We start from the raw sequence: 13,905 nt of genomic DNA, 5'->3' as shown, positions 1-13,905 counted from the left end.
ATGCCATCACTGCTCTACCAATCCCACATAAACCATTTGAAGTAAGGGAGATTGATCTTTACGGACCATTACCAATTACCCCGTCAGCGAAATCATATGTTTTTACTGCCGTTGACATGTTTTCCAAGTACATATACGCTATTCCTATTGCCAGTAGTGACGCGCTTTCTGTTGGTGAGGCTTTATTTCACCTTGTGTGTACATTCGGTGTATGTGACACATTGATTTCAGATCAGTGGTCGGAGTTCATTGCGAAAGTTACCCAGGAAACATGTCGTTTGTTACAAGTGAAGCAAAACTTCACCCCCAGCCACTCTCACCACTGTCTTGGGGCATGTGAACGAACTCATAGAGTGCTTGCCACTAAACTGACGCCGTACATGACTGATCGCAAGGACAACTGGGAGGCAATCCTTCCTGCGGTAGTATTTTCCATGAATGCATCAATTAACCATACCACGGGCTACTCACCTTTTGAGGTAATATTTGGAACCAGACCTTCCTTCCCATTACTACCAGTTCTTCTTAACCTGAAAAGTGTACCCAAAGATGTTCACACTTACATTGATGGCGTTCATCGGCGACTCGAATGCATTCGCACAGACATGAAAGAACACGTAACAAAGGCTCAGTGCAAAATGGTTGCTGCTGCAAATGCGAGACCTAGTGGTTTAACATTCCAGAAAAGGGATTATGTCTACTTGCGCCATGAGCCTGGTGGCCAAGGTCACAAGCTTCAGAACCTTTATAAAGGTCCTTATATAGTACAGATCGTCCACTCTGATCATTTGGTGGTTTTGTCCGACCCATCTTCAGGGAAAATTTTTGAACGCCCTGTGCATATCAACCATTTAAAGATTGCTCATGTAGGAGCACCCACTCCTATAGACTTCTTTCGAAGCGTTACTACATGTAGAGTTGATACTGGCATACAGACTGATAATATTGGGGACTTTGTTGAGCCTGTGTCTGCGTCCGCTTCAAGCAGCATGACAGAGAGTGAATCCCTCTTTGCAGATCATATTTCACGGGAGAATGTATCGGGAAAGTGGATGCTTCCTACAGAAAGTTCTTCGGATACCAATGTTATAGACAAACAAGCTCGGCCAAGCCGTTGCATTCGGAAACCGGCTTCGATATCGATCTGAAGACAATATTGACCCAGAATTGTTATCTTGCTCTGAAAGCTCATCAGATAATAAACATTACAAAGTCCGAAGAGTGCTTGCTCAAAGGAGAAGGGGCTCAACCATTGAATATCTTGTCCAGTTTGTGGGTGAGCCCTCAGGCAAAGCAATGTGGGTTCCATTTTGACTCCGTGAATGGTCCTGCACAACGGTTTGTCCTTGCCAAGAAACCAAAACAAATAATTGCATAGACAATGATTATTGCATAGACAGTGATGTAGAGCTTAATACTATGATTCAGCATTCCTTGATTTGTCAATTTCCTAGATTTCATGGTATTTTTTGTTTCTATGTTCATGAAGAGTGTGGTTCTGTGTACCAGTTTACTTAAAGCATTTCTGATGTCTAAGTACATGCCTTGTATTTTCATAGAAATGTTGCTACCATTGTTCTTTACTTTGCCATATGTATGATATACAATTAATATAAACTAATACATTGTTTTCTTGCTGTATCAATCAATTAAATGATTTCCATTGATTTTTGTAACATTTCTCTCCTTAGGATTTACTGTGAGGGGACAGATATGATGATTTTCTGTCTGTTGTTTATTGATTTGCATATATTTTGAATGATATTTAGCATGATGAGTTTTATTTTTGAAAATACATGTATATTACTCCTGTAATAATTACTTATTGTTCTATTTCCCTTTGACAAGAATGGTAATTTGTCAGTTAATATGATGATGTTAGTGTTTCATCCTTTCACTAAATGTCAACCTGCTAGTCTCAAGTTATTTTGTTTTTCAATTCATTAGTAATTCTAAGCTGTATGTATGTTCCAGTTCATGCCTTCATGCCATTTGAGTTTATTCTTATATCAATCCTAGTCGCATACACTTATAAAGTTATTGTTTGTCTTTTCGATGGGATCATATGTTCAATTCAATTAGCTATATAAACTGTATGTGAATTTAGTTGTCTATACTTGATACCCGGCTGTGGGGATTTTGCAATTTTTCACAGTATTGATTCATGATCTATGATTCCTTCTGTAGTGATTTTGTAGAAATGATCTTGTATGGAATGACTTAGATTGCCAGCAATAGAATGTAATGGTTTCATTCATCAATATATCAAAAATTCTGATCAATTTGATACATTATGTGTTACGGGCGAATGTGTGATTGTAACTACCTAGTGCACAGGTGATTGTTAGTGATGTATGTGGTAACATATATACTTTTTCTTTTGTCAGTATTTTGTAACTTTACATTACATATATCTATTATAACCTGGTTTGTCCGTTGTGGAACATAATCTGTCATTTACATTGCATCGATCTTGTGTATACAACCCACTACCAATGTATCATACTCATGTGAGTTAATTGGTCTCTTAGAATTAAGATTTATTGTAACTGCTGATCTTCATGAGGCATGTATTTTTTTTAAGAGAATTATCCCATTCTGATGTATTGCAATATTCTGATTTGTTTGAACTTTTTTCAAATTAATCATACACTCAATGAACAGTATTTAAATATATATATATATACATCTCCCATGCATGTTCGGTTTATAGAGGTTCCACTGTATATATTTCCCCTGGGGGCGGGGATGTTGTATACACCCATATGACTGGTCAGGTAGTGTCTGATTAATTTAGTCAAATTCCGGATATTTGACCCAGCGTCCGGGTCCTTTTGTTTGTATGTTTAGAGTTGACTTGTTGTTTTCCGGTTAATAAATGGCGGTAAACGTAATGCAGCGTGGATTTCTTTTATGAATTTAACACCTCAAGCAGCAAAGATTACGAGTAACCCCCCACACCCCCACAACACTATAGCAAATTTTCCTCATCCTGATTTGTTTATTTTTAATCTGTGCACCATCAGCACATCAATTCCTGGAACCGCCTGTACAAGCTGATGTAAAGAAGTCTAGGTATTTTAGAAATATGTTAGGATATCAATTTATGTCTATCAAATGTTGGGTACGGGTACTGCGTCAAGCGAGATAACTCTCGGTTCAGGGTTGAGGATGCAGCAAGGATGCGTGCGCATATCCGGGTAGACCGTTTCATCTCGTTCACCTGTTTTTGAGCTGGGTACCTCAATCGTTCTTTGCTGGTAAGTTAAGAGTTTAAGGTATGTAATCAAGTCTTTAAATGCAGGTAGATTTGTTCATGAATTGTTGGTTTACATTTTTGCCAAATATTTTTGTGTATTTCGATATTTTACTTAGGTTGACTAGACTAGACAACCGACATGTATACATCAATCATGGTTGATAGTTTACCACGTAATTTCACACATGAACGTACATTATTATAAACTGATCGAATAACATTTAACATTCTACGTTGCTTTTCCAAAGTGTGTGCCATAAATTCTGATGAGTTACGCTGTCAAAAGCCTGACTATAGTCTACTAATACGTAGTAGAGTCTTGTTTTGATCTAGTGAAATGATAATTAATATATACAACGCAAAAATAGCATCCCATGTTCCAAGCCCAGATTTGAAACCAAATGAGCATCTGTAACAATGTTCTCTAATGCACGCCATTGTAACAAAGTTTACTTAACAACGAAGTAAGCGATCTAACCCATTAATGTTATTACCCTGTAAGTACTGACGTAGTTCTTATGTAAAGTTACACTGTCCCTGGAAAATATGCTATAAATGTTTTGATCATAATCATATCATTACCTGCAGATTTGCTTTTATATAATTCCTTAATAACAACAATGATCTCTAAAGACTAAAATGTACGTCTAGCTCAAGATATACACATTTAATATTTCTGTTTTTCAAATATATCCTATTCGATACACAATCTTTGCTGTTGAAATATTGGAAAGAAATCCGCCAATGATAAATCACAAGTCTTTCACTTAGAGTATTTCATTTAAATAAATCGACCATGTTACTTTCCATTCTCAAATAATCTCGCTTCAATTTCCTCCTAAATGTTTTATATTTGTTCTTAGCTTGGAAGAGATTAACTCTGTTTGTAAAAGACCTCTCCCCGTTAAATGACGATAATACCTTTTTATATATAGCATTCTACAATTATCATCGAACCAACGTTTTTCTTTCCTTTGAGTCAATAAGCTGATCGACAACACTTTCAATAAAAGGAGAGATAGAAATTTATTTTCAAATATAGGGTTAGTCTCATTTCTTTTAGCCTCGTAAGATCATTCTACCTTAGATATGGTGGAATACTTAATGTCAAAGCAGAGTAACAATTACATTGTGTAAATACATATTCATTAAAATAACCAACTTCAAACGATTTAACAGTGGTCATTGGCAGCTTGTCAGTTAATAGATAACATGGTGCAGTACCATTAGAATTACAGAGCGTCATCTCGATCATCTGTAGTTCGACCAGGATCGGAGTCGGTCTTCTGATGACATCATCAACACAATGTCGTCATAAAAGAGACAACAAAGACTGATGCCGTCGATGTCAATACTCAGCTCCGAAGTATTCAGTTCTTCAATCAAGCCATGTTTAATGGCACTGTGTTTTTGCTACACACCCTTTAATCATGTTAAAGTGATCGTCGTCGTACGCTGTGGCTTCGACGTCGTTTGTACCTTACACACTCTCGTAATCTGATCGCCAACGTTCGAGAACATGGCTCGTATCAATATTGACATTTCCAACGTCATCTTTAACTTGAAGAGGTATATGCGTAGACCTTTCATTAGCTATTCCTATTTTCCCGATGTCCTACCAGAAATCTCTTGAATTAGATTGGCCTAGTTTATTGTGTAATTCATTTACTTGTTGTGCCTGAAACTATCGTTTGATCCTCCGGTGTAAATTGTTGAATTTCTTACGTTCTATACAGAATAGTTGCTTCAGATGACGTTTTGGAGACTTTTGGCTATCCCCATATCAAAGCCACGAACGTCCTTTTCGACTACAGAGCTCCATTTACACTTCAGCTCATCGTTCTAATAGGGCTTTGACGAGGGTACCTGTAAAGTACGAAACAAAAGCAAACCAAAACGAAACGAAACGAAATCAAACGAAATCAAACGAAATCAAACATTGAAAAAACAGATAAATAGACAATTTTAGACTTTGTAAAGGCCTTAGTGTCCAATTCACATCGGTGTTTAAACAACACACAGGAATAAACTTAATGCAGTAGGAGAAAAGAAGCATGGAGAATGTTAGCCCTTATGTATGAGGACATTCTTGTATCTGTATCTCTTTGAAAATAAAACAAAATTATTGAACCTGAAACAGAGTATCACTTTGGTTTGGTTTGTTTTTGTTTAACGTCCTATTAACAGCCAGGGTCATTTAAGGGCGTGCCAGGTTTGGAGGTGGAGGAAAGCCGGAGTACCCGGAGAAAAACCACCGGCCTACAGTCAGTACCTGGCAACTACCCCACGTAGGTTTCGAATCCGCAACCCAGAGGTGGAGGGCTAGTGATAAAGTGTCGGGACACCTTAACCACTCGGCCACCGCGGCCCCCAGAGTATCACAATTTTCGTTCAGTTATTTAAATATGAAATAACTTTATTCAGAATATATTAATTTATCTATTTAACGGGGCTTTTTTCAGTCCGCTATTACAGCCTTGTGGTCTTTCAGCGGACGAGAATAGAATAGAAAATTGAGTAGATTGGGAAAAGTATAGAATTAAACAGGAAAGTGGGGTGGAAGAGAGTCGCCTGTCTAATTGATGGTGTGATTATTTTTGAAAGCGACTCCCAGATTCGAATGGGTCCTAACCTAGCACTGTTTAGTAGCAGTTACGCGTCGCCTAGCGAAGATGAAGGAAGAAGAGAGAATACCCAACCTGTGAATTTTGTTTATCAAGGTTTTTGACGTCATCTAAACACCTACTAAATATTTCGAAATATCAAATACCGGCCTAAAATACCCAATCATTTAGGCCGGCGTTATCACACCAAAACACCGCCGATATATCTTTATCGTGCAAGTTATATATTCTCACACGGGACACCAATTTAAGTCCTATCAGACGGACTAGTCGTAAACGGTTAATTTAAGAACTAGTGCTTTCTTTTGTGTCCGCACTTGTAAGAATGGCATCGATGTCTGATTCAGAATATACGATTAGGCCCTTAATCATAGGCATGCATATCGCGTAGTGTATTGTGGGTACAAAAATGTGTATATTAAACATGTTATTCTACCAATAATCACAAATACCGGTAAAATATCTTCTTTAACCAATCAATGTATAATCATAAACTATATACACTATTTCTTACCCCACCTGCTAATTTTACTTTCAAAATAAAGGCACGTTACTCTTACAAGTTAACGTTGTTCAACTTGCTAAGCGTTATTTCAAAGCATGCACGTTCAGCTACAGTACGTTATCTAATGCATGTCTGACCTGGGGTTAAGATGAAAAGAACAAGTTGGTCATACGAAAATTTCCGAGCAAAGCTGAAATAAAATATAATATATTCCTTTTTCAACCATAGGAAATCTTCTTAACTAATCAAGTACTTAAATATTTTCTAAAAACATATCCAGAATTATTCCCAGTTCATCAAAGTTACAGAAATAGAGTCGTCCTCTGATGCTTCCATTCTGTCTACACTCCTGACACCAGCAATACGGGAACAGCGCGTTAAGCCGGCGTTTTTATACGAATCTTGCCTTTCAAGTCCAGCAATTTTCCCAGAACTCTAGCTTTTCGCGACCAGATACACACCTCCCTTTCCTACTACAAAAGGAGTTTCTTACAATCACCTCTGTCACGTGATTTTAGATCGACTGTGCACCAATACACTACGCGATTTGTGCTCCTATAAATTGTGGACAAAGCATATTATATTCACTCAGTTTTTTTTTAAATATAAAATATCTACTCTATTTCGATAATATGTGTAACGGAAAGCGACAGATTTGGGGGAGGGTCTGTTATTGTATGGGAAGAGATATCTCAGGGCGTGAAACCCCTCCCATGGTTATCGATCTTAGTAAGGTATCGGGTCCAGGTCTTCAAACCGCACGTTTTCCATGCATCTTACCCATCAAAGTGTACTGCACCATTGGTGCATGATACCTATACTATTTATGAGGTGAATCGGGAGTTACCTCCCCTATCGGTTTCATTCCAATATTAGGACCGAGACCACAATTAACTTCGCTATATGTTTCATTGTAACATTAAAATTCATAATAAATTCCCAAAATCTCATATGCAGCTTTCCATCTCACCTGGCCAAGACCAACATCTGAGAAGCAAAATATAAATGTTCCAACCCAGCATGTTTGGGCATTTTCTGGAGATACAAATGTAGCTGTCAAAATGTGTCACCAACGTGGATTATATACATCTGGGTCAGGGGTAGAGGTCAAATCAGGACTCATCACACAGGGTCCTGGAGCACATAATAAATGATCAATATTGTTATTTTACATCACAAAACCTAGATTGACGTCTCTACTATAAATCCACATTAAATTCATCAACAGAAATCAAGTTCAAAGAGGCATTTTATTTGTTTTCCTGACATACATACATTTTTGAGGGGACTTCATTCGTTGGGCCTGAACCCGGAAGTACATAATTGTGGTCTCAGTCCAATGCTTTCGCCATGGGCCGCGGAAAAGCACGCTGCGTGCTCTGCTTGTCAAAATGTCGAATATAAGTCCCAAAGTAAGTGGTTCAATGACAGATTGATTTGTTTATATGTTTGATAAATTGATTGATTTGGTTATATGTCAATTTTAAGTGCAAAGATTCAGGAATGTTGAAAATGCGTTGATGAAAAGTTTAGTGCAACAGTTGTTATGGCTTGGAAGTCATTTCGTCCATATGTTGTATTTTGTACCGAAATGTCCTAATCATGTCACAGATTTCTCGTCATGTATATTCTCAGATCAAAGCGTTACAGTCTAACTATACAGAATAATTAATCAAGTCATGATGCATGCCCATTATAGGTCTATTTGTGTGAGTCGAGTCCTATCAACTTACACATTCTTGTATGTTTATTTACAGCTGGGAATACTGTTATGCTATAGGTAATTCCTGTCATTGTACATGGTCATCTTTACAGAGATCATCAGGATGTAAGTGTAACTAACATTGTATAGTTTGTTAAATAGCAAGGATACTTGTGTCACATAAGAAATGATAATATTTTCATGAGAAACAAGTGTTACTTAAGGATTAACATCAATTATTTTTTCTGTTATACAGTCATAACATAAAAAAACTGGAGTGTACTCTAAATAAACCGCCAAGCGGTTTATGAAGAGAGTACACTGCAGTTTTTTTTATGCTATGACTGTATAACAGAAAAAATAATTAATGCTAATTCTTATAATTTAATTTCGTCTTATACACACCAAGATATTTCACTTTCTTTGGTGAACTCTTTTCTATGATAAATTATTACGCAACGTCATCAGCCAATCAAAAATGACGTTACATTTCATAACGTCAAACATTTTGTTATGGAGGTATAACAAAATTATTTCAGCCAATGAAAATGCGTGTTTCATGCAAAATTAAATTATTGTCTAAGACTATTTTGAACCTTTCAAGTATTGTATCACTTTAAGTAAGGGAGATAACCCAATTCTGAATTTGTCAAAACTATAGAAATTATCATTTCTCTTAATGTGTAGAGGTTTATGTGTTTCTTATCAAATTGGTGAAATGTTAATTGACCATAATGTGCATTCATGCATTATTGCTGATATTTCTAGTCATATCACTAGCGAACAATTCTAGCTTATCTGAATTCCATATTGAGTTTGATTATGATCCATTGTATACTGTAATCTTAGTAGCCTTGTATTGAGGTATGTTTGATTTGTTTGTTGTAGTTTTACGGGCTCAATAAAGAGATTGGATCTTAGTTAGTTGTCTGTAGTTTATGGCAGAACACAAAGTATTCTTACGTTGAAGCAGGACACCGCGAGGCCCCATGTTGTTGGTGTTTGTCGTGACTTTCTGGCTCAAAACAACGTTCCAGTTGTTGATTGGCTACAATGCCGTCCGGAATTATCCCCAATCGAGTATTTGTGGGACGAACTAGACAGGGGTGTTGGGAAGCACGTTAACGTCACATGAAAAGGTCGCTCAACTCACGCAGACCCTTATACAGGAGCTGATTGATAAAAATAAACACTTTGATGGGGGCAATGTAATTGAGAGTTAGTGCACCGACTGTTGCCAGGGGTGGGCAGAAACGCTCCGGATTTGGACCAGGAAACGGCGAAGGGACTATCCTTGTTTCAAAAGTATTCACGCAAACACCGTTGGTGATTTGACAACAAAATCATCAAAATGTATTCAGTAAAACAAATGTTTTCGTGAGATCCACACAATTTACACATCATCAAATGAATAACTATCGGAAGTAAATTTGCGTTTCGTTTTCCGCTGTTATATAATCAAAGAAATGTCTTTAGACATTTTAATAATTTCATTTTAGTTCTGCCAAATAATTTCAAAAAGTTCATAGTATTTAATCAATAAGGCGTTCATAAAACTGTGGAAATGACCATATACGTTATTTGCCTTTTGGAATTTGCAATAGTGTAAGAATGAACGTGTTTTTACTGTTACTGGATCCCACCAATCATGTCTACTGAAATATGATCGTGTATTTATGACTGTGTGTCCATTTTAGACTGAATGTCTTGACCCAGATCGTGTGTTCGTAAGAAGGAAGAGCCTGCCATTTATTTATGTTTTTCTATGTTATGTATGCGACAAATGGCTGCGTAAAAGTAGCTAGTATCAACTATATATAAATGTAAAATATAGACCGTTGAAGCACCTTTAGATTAATATGTATGATAAGTAACCCATAGTTCTCATTTTCACGTGGTACAAAGGGACATAACTTCCGTTTTTTGTTCGACATTTTTATTCGATATTTCAATATTCACAATGATAAAAGCAAACTAAGCAGAAGAGCAATTCTTGGGCAAGGAGGCAAAGACGAATATATATTAGCCTCCTCCTAAAACAAGTATATATTTAACACACACATGCATCTCGTATATAGGGGTAGGTCGTCCTTTAAATGAGCATTGTTGTTGAAGGGACGGAAAACAATACTTAACAAAAGTATATTACACGTGTGCTTTGGGCAAGAAATGTATGTCTGAAAAGAACCGTTGAGGGAATAGAAGGTTTCGATCTCTGTAAACTCAGCACAGATGTTTCGAACACGTTTGACTCGAATAAAGCGTCTCCAATCTTCTGCGTGATCCATCCCTTCAACAATACACCATAACATTGTAATTGGCTGGTTGTCATTGTTTTCATTGTTAGTTATTGGCTGGTTGTCACTGTCTTATTTGTTTGTTGTTGGCTGGTTGTCACTGTTTTAATTTGTATGTTGTTATGTGGTTGTAACTGTTTTATTTGTTGGTTGTTGGCTGTTTTATATTGTATGTTGTTGTCACTGTTTTATTTTGTATGTGGTTGTCACTGTTTTATTTTGTATGTTGTGATGTAGTTGTCACTGTTTTATTTTGTATGTGGTTGTCACTGTTTTATTTTGTATGTTGTGATGTAGTTGTCACTGTTTTATTTTGTATGCTGTTATGTGGTAGTCACTGTTTTATCTTGTATGTTGTTATATGGTTGTCACTGTCTTATTTGTTGGTTGTTGGCTGGTTGTCACTGTTTTATTTGTTGCTTGTTATATTTTGTATGTTGTTGTCACTGTTTTATTTTGTATGTGGTTGTCATTGTTTTATTTTGTATGTTGTTATGTGGTTATCTCTGTTTTATTTTGTATGTTGATATGTGGTTGTCACTGTTTTATTTTGTATGTTGTTGTGTGGTTCTCACTGTTTTATTTTGTATGTTGTTATGTGGTTGTCACTGTTTTATTTTGTATGTTGTTATGTGGTTGTCACTGTTTTATTTTGTATGTTGTTATGTGGTTGTCACTGTTTTATTTTGTATGTTGTTATGTGGTTGTCACTGTTTTATTTTGTATATTGTGATGTAGTTGTCACTGTTTTATTTTGTATGTTGTTATATGGTTGTCACTGTTTTATTTTGTATATTATGTGGTAGTCACTGTTTTATTTTGTATGTTGTGTGGTTTTCACTGTTTTATTTTGTATGTTGTTGTGTGGTTGTCACTGTCTTATTTGTTGGTTGTTTGCTGGTTGTCACTGTTTTAATTTGTATGTTGTTATGTGGTTGTAACTGTTTTATTTGTTTGTTGTTGGCTGTTTTATATTGTATGTGGTTGTCACTGTTTTATTTTGTATGTTGTGATGTAGTTGTCACTGTTTTATTTTGGATGTTGTTATGTGGTTGTCACTGTTTTATTTTGTATGTTGTTATGTGGTTTTCACTGTTTTATTTTGTATGTTGTTGTGTGGTTGTCACTGTCTTATTTGTTGGTTGTTTGCTGGTTGTCACTGTTTTAATTTGTATGTTGTTATGTGGTTGTAACTGTTTTATTTGTTTGTTGTTGGCTGTTTTATATTGTATGTGGTTGTCACTGTTTTATTTTGTATGTTGTGATGTAGTTGTCACTGTTTTATTTTGGATGTTGTTATGTGGTTGTCACTGTTTTATTTTGTATGTTGTTATGTGGTTGTCACTGTCTTATTTTGTATGTTGTTATATGGTTGTTACTGTTTTATTTTGTATATTATGTGGTAGTCACTGTTTTATTATGTATGTTGTTATGTGGTTGTAACTGTTTTATTTTGTATGTTGATATATGGTTGTCACTGTTTTATTATGTATGTTATTTGGTTGTCACTGTATTATTTTGTATGTTGTGATGTAGTTGTCACTGTTTTATTTTGTATGTTGTTATGTGGTTGTCAGTGTTTTATTTTGTATGTTATGTGGTAGTCACTGTTTTATTTTGTATGTTGTTATGTGGTTGTCACTGTTTTATTTTGTATGTTGATATATGGTTGTCACTGTTTTATTTTGTATGTTGTTATATGGTTGTCACTGTTTTATTTTGTATGTTATTTGGTTGTCACTGTATTATTTGGTATGTTGTTATGTGGTTGTCACTGTTTTATTTTGTATGTTGTTATATGGTTGTCACTGTTTTATTTTGTATGTTGTTATGTGGTTGTCACTGTTTTATTTTGTATGTTATGTGGTTGTCAATGTTTTATTTGGTATGTTGTTATGTGGTTGTCACTGTTTTATTTTGTATGTTGTTGTGTGGTTGTCACTGTTTTATTTTGTATGTTGTTATGTGGTTGTCAGTGTTTTATTTTGTATGTTATATGGTTGTCAATGTTTTATTTTGTATGTTGTTGTGTGGTTGTCACTGTTTTATTTTGTATGTTGTTATGTAGTTGTCACTGTTTTATTTTGTATGTTGTTATGTGGTTGTCAATGTTTTATTTTGTATGTTGTTGTGTAGTTGTCACTGTTTTATTTTGTATGTTGTTGTGTAGTTGTCACTGTTTTATTTTGTATGTTGTTATGTGGTTGTCACTGTTTTATTTTGTATGTGGTTGTCACTGTTTTATTTTGTATGTTGTGATGTAGTTGTCACTGTTTTATTTTGTATGTTGTTATGTGGTTGTCACTGTTTTATTATGTATATTGTTATGTGCTTGTCACTGTTTTATTTTGTATGTTGTTGTGTGGTTGTCACTGTTTTATTTTGTATGTTGTTATGTGGTTGTCACTGTTTTATTTTGTATGTTATGTGGTTGTCACTGTTTTATTATGTATGTTGTTATGTGGTTGTCACTGTTTTATTTTGTATGTGGTTGTCACTGTTTTATTTTGTATGTTGTGATGTAGTTGTCACTGTTTTATTTTGTATGTTGTTATGTTGTTGTCACTGTTTTATTTTGTATGTTGTTATATAGTTGTCACTGTTTTATTTTGTATGTGGTTGTCACTGTTTTATTTTGTATGTTGTGATGTAGTTGTCACTGTTTTATTTTGTATGTTGTTATTTGGTTGTCACTGTTTTATTATGTATGTTGTTATGTGGTTGTCACTGTTTTATTTTGTATGTTGTTGTGTGGTTGTCACTGTTTTATTTTGTATGTTGTTATGTGGTTGTCACTGTTTTATTTTGTATGTTATGTGGTTGTCACTGTTTTATTTTGTATGTTGTTGTGTGGTTGTCACTGTTTTATTTTGTATGTGGTTGTCACTGTTTTATTTTGTATGTTGTGATGTAGTTGTCACTGTTTTATTTTGTATGTTGTTATTTGGTTGTCACTGTTTTATTATGTATGTTGTTATGTGGTTGTCACTGTTTTATTTTGTATGTTGTTGTGTGGTTGTCACTGTTTTATTTTGTATGTTGTTATGTGGTTGTCACTGTTTTATTTTGTATGTTATGTGGTTGTCACTGTTTTATTTTGTATGTTGTTGTGTGGTTGTCACTGTTTTATTTTGTATGTGGTTGTCACTGTTTTATTTTGTATGTTGTGATGTAGTTGTCACTGTTTTATTTTGTATGTTGTTATTTGGTTGTCACTGTTTTATTATGTATGTTGTTATGTGGTTGTCACTGTTTTATTTTGTATGTTGTTGTGTGGTTGTCACTGTTTTATTTTGTATGTTGTTATGTGGTTGTCACTGTTTTATTTTGTATGTTATGTGGTTGTCACTGTTTTATTTTGTATGTTGTTGTGTGGTTGTCACTGTTTTATTTTGTATATTATGTGGTTGTCACTGTTTTATTTTGTATGTTGTTATGTGGTTGTCACTGTTTTATTTTGTATGTTATGTGGTTGTCACTGTTTTATTTTGCTGGTTTATAATTTATATGGTTGTCAC

This window comes from Pecten maximus, chromosome 8 (assembly GCF_902652985.1).
Source record: "Pecten maximus chromosome 8, xPecMax1.1, whole genome shotgun sequence".
Classification (NCBI taxonomy): Eukaryota; Metazoa; Mollusca; class Bivalvia; order Pectinida; family Pectinidae; genus Pecten; species Pecten maximus.
Note: the sequence above shows the minus strand (reverse complement) of the source record.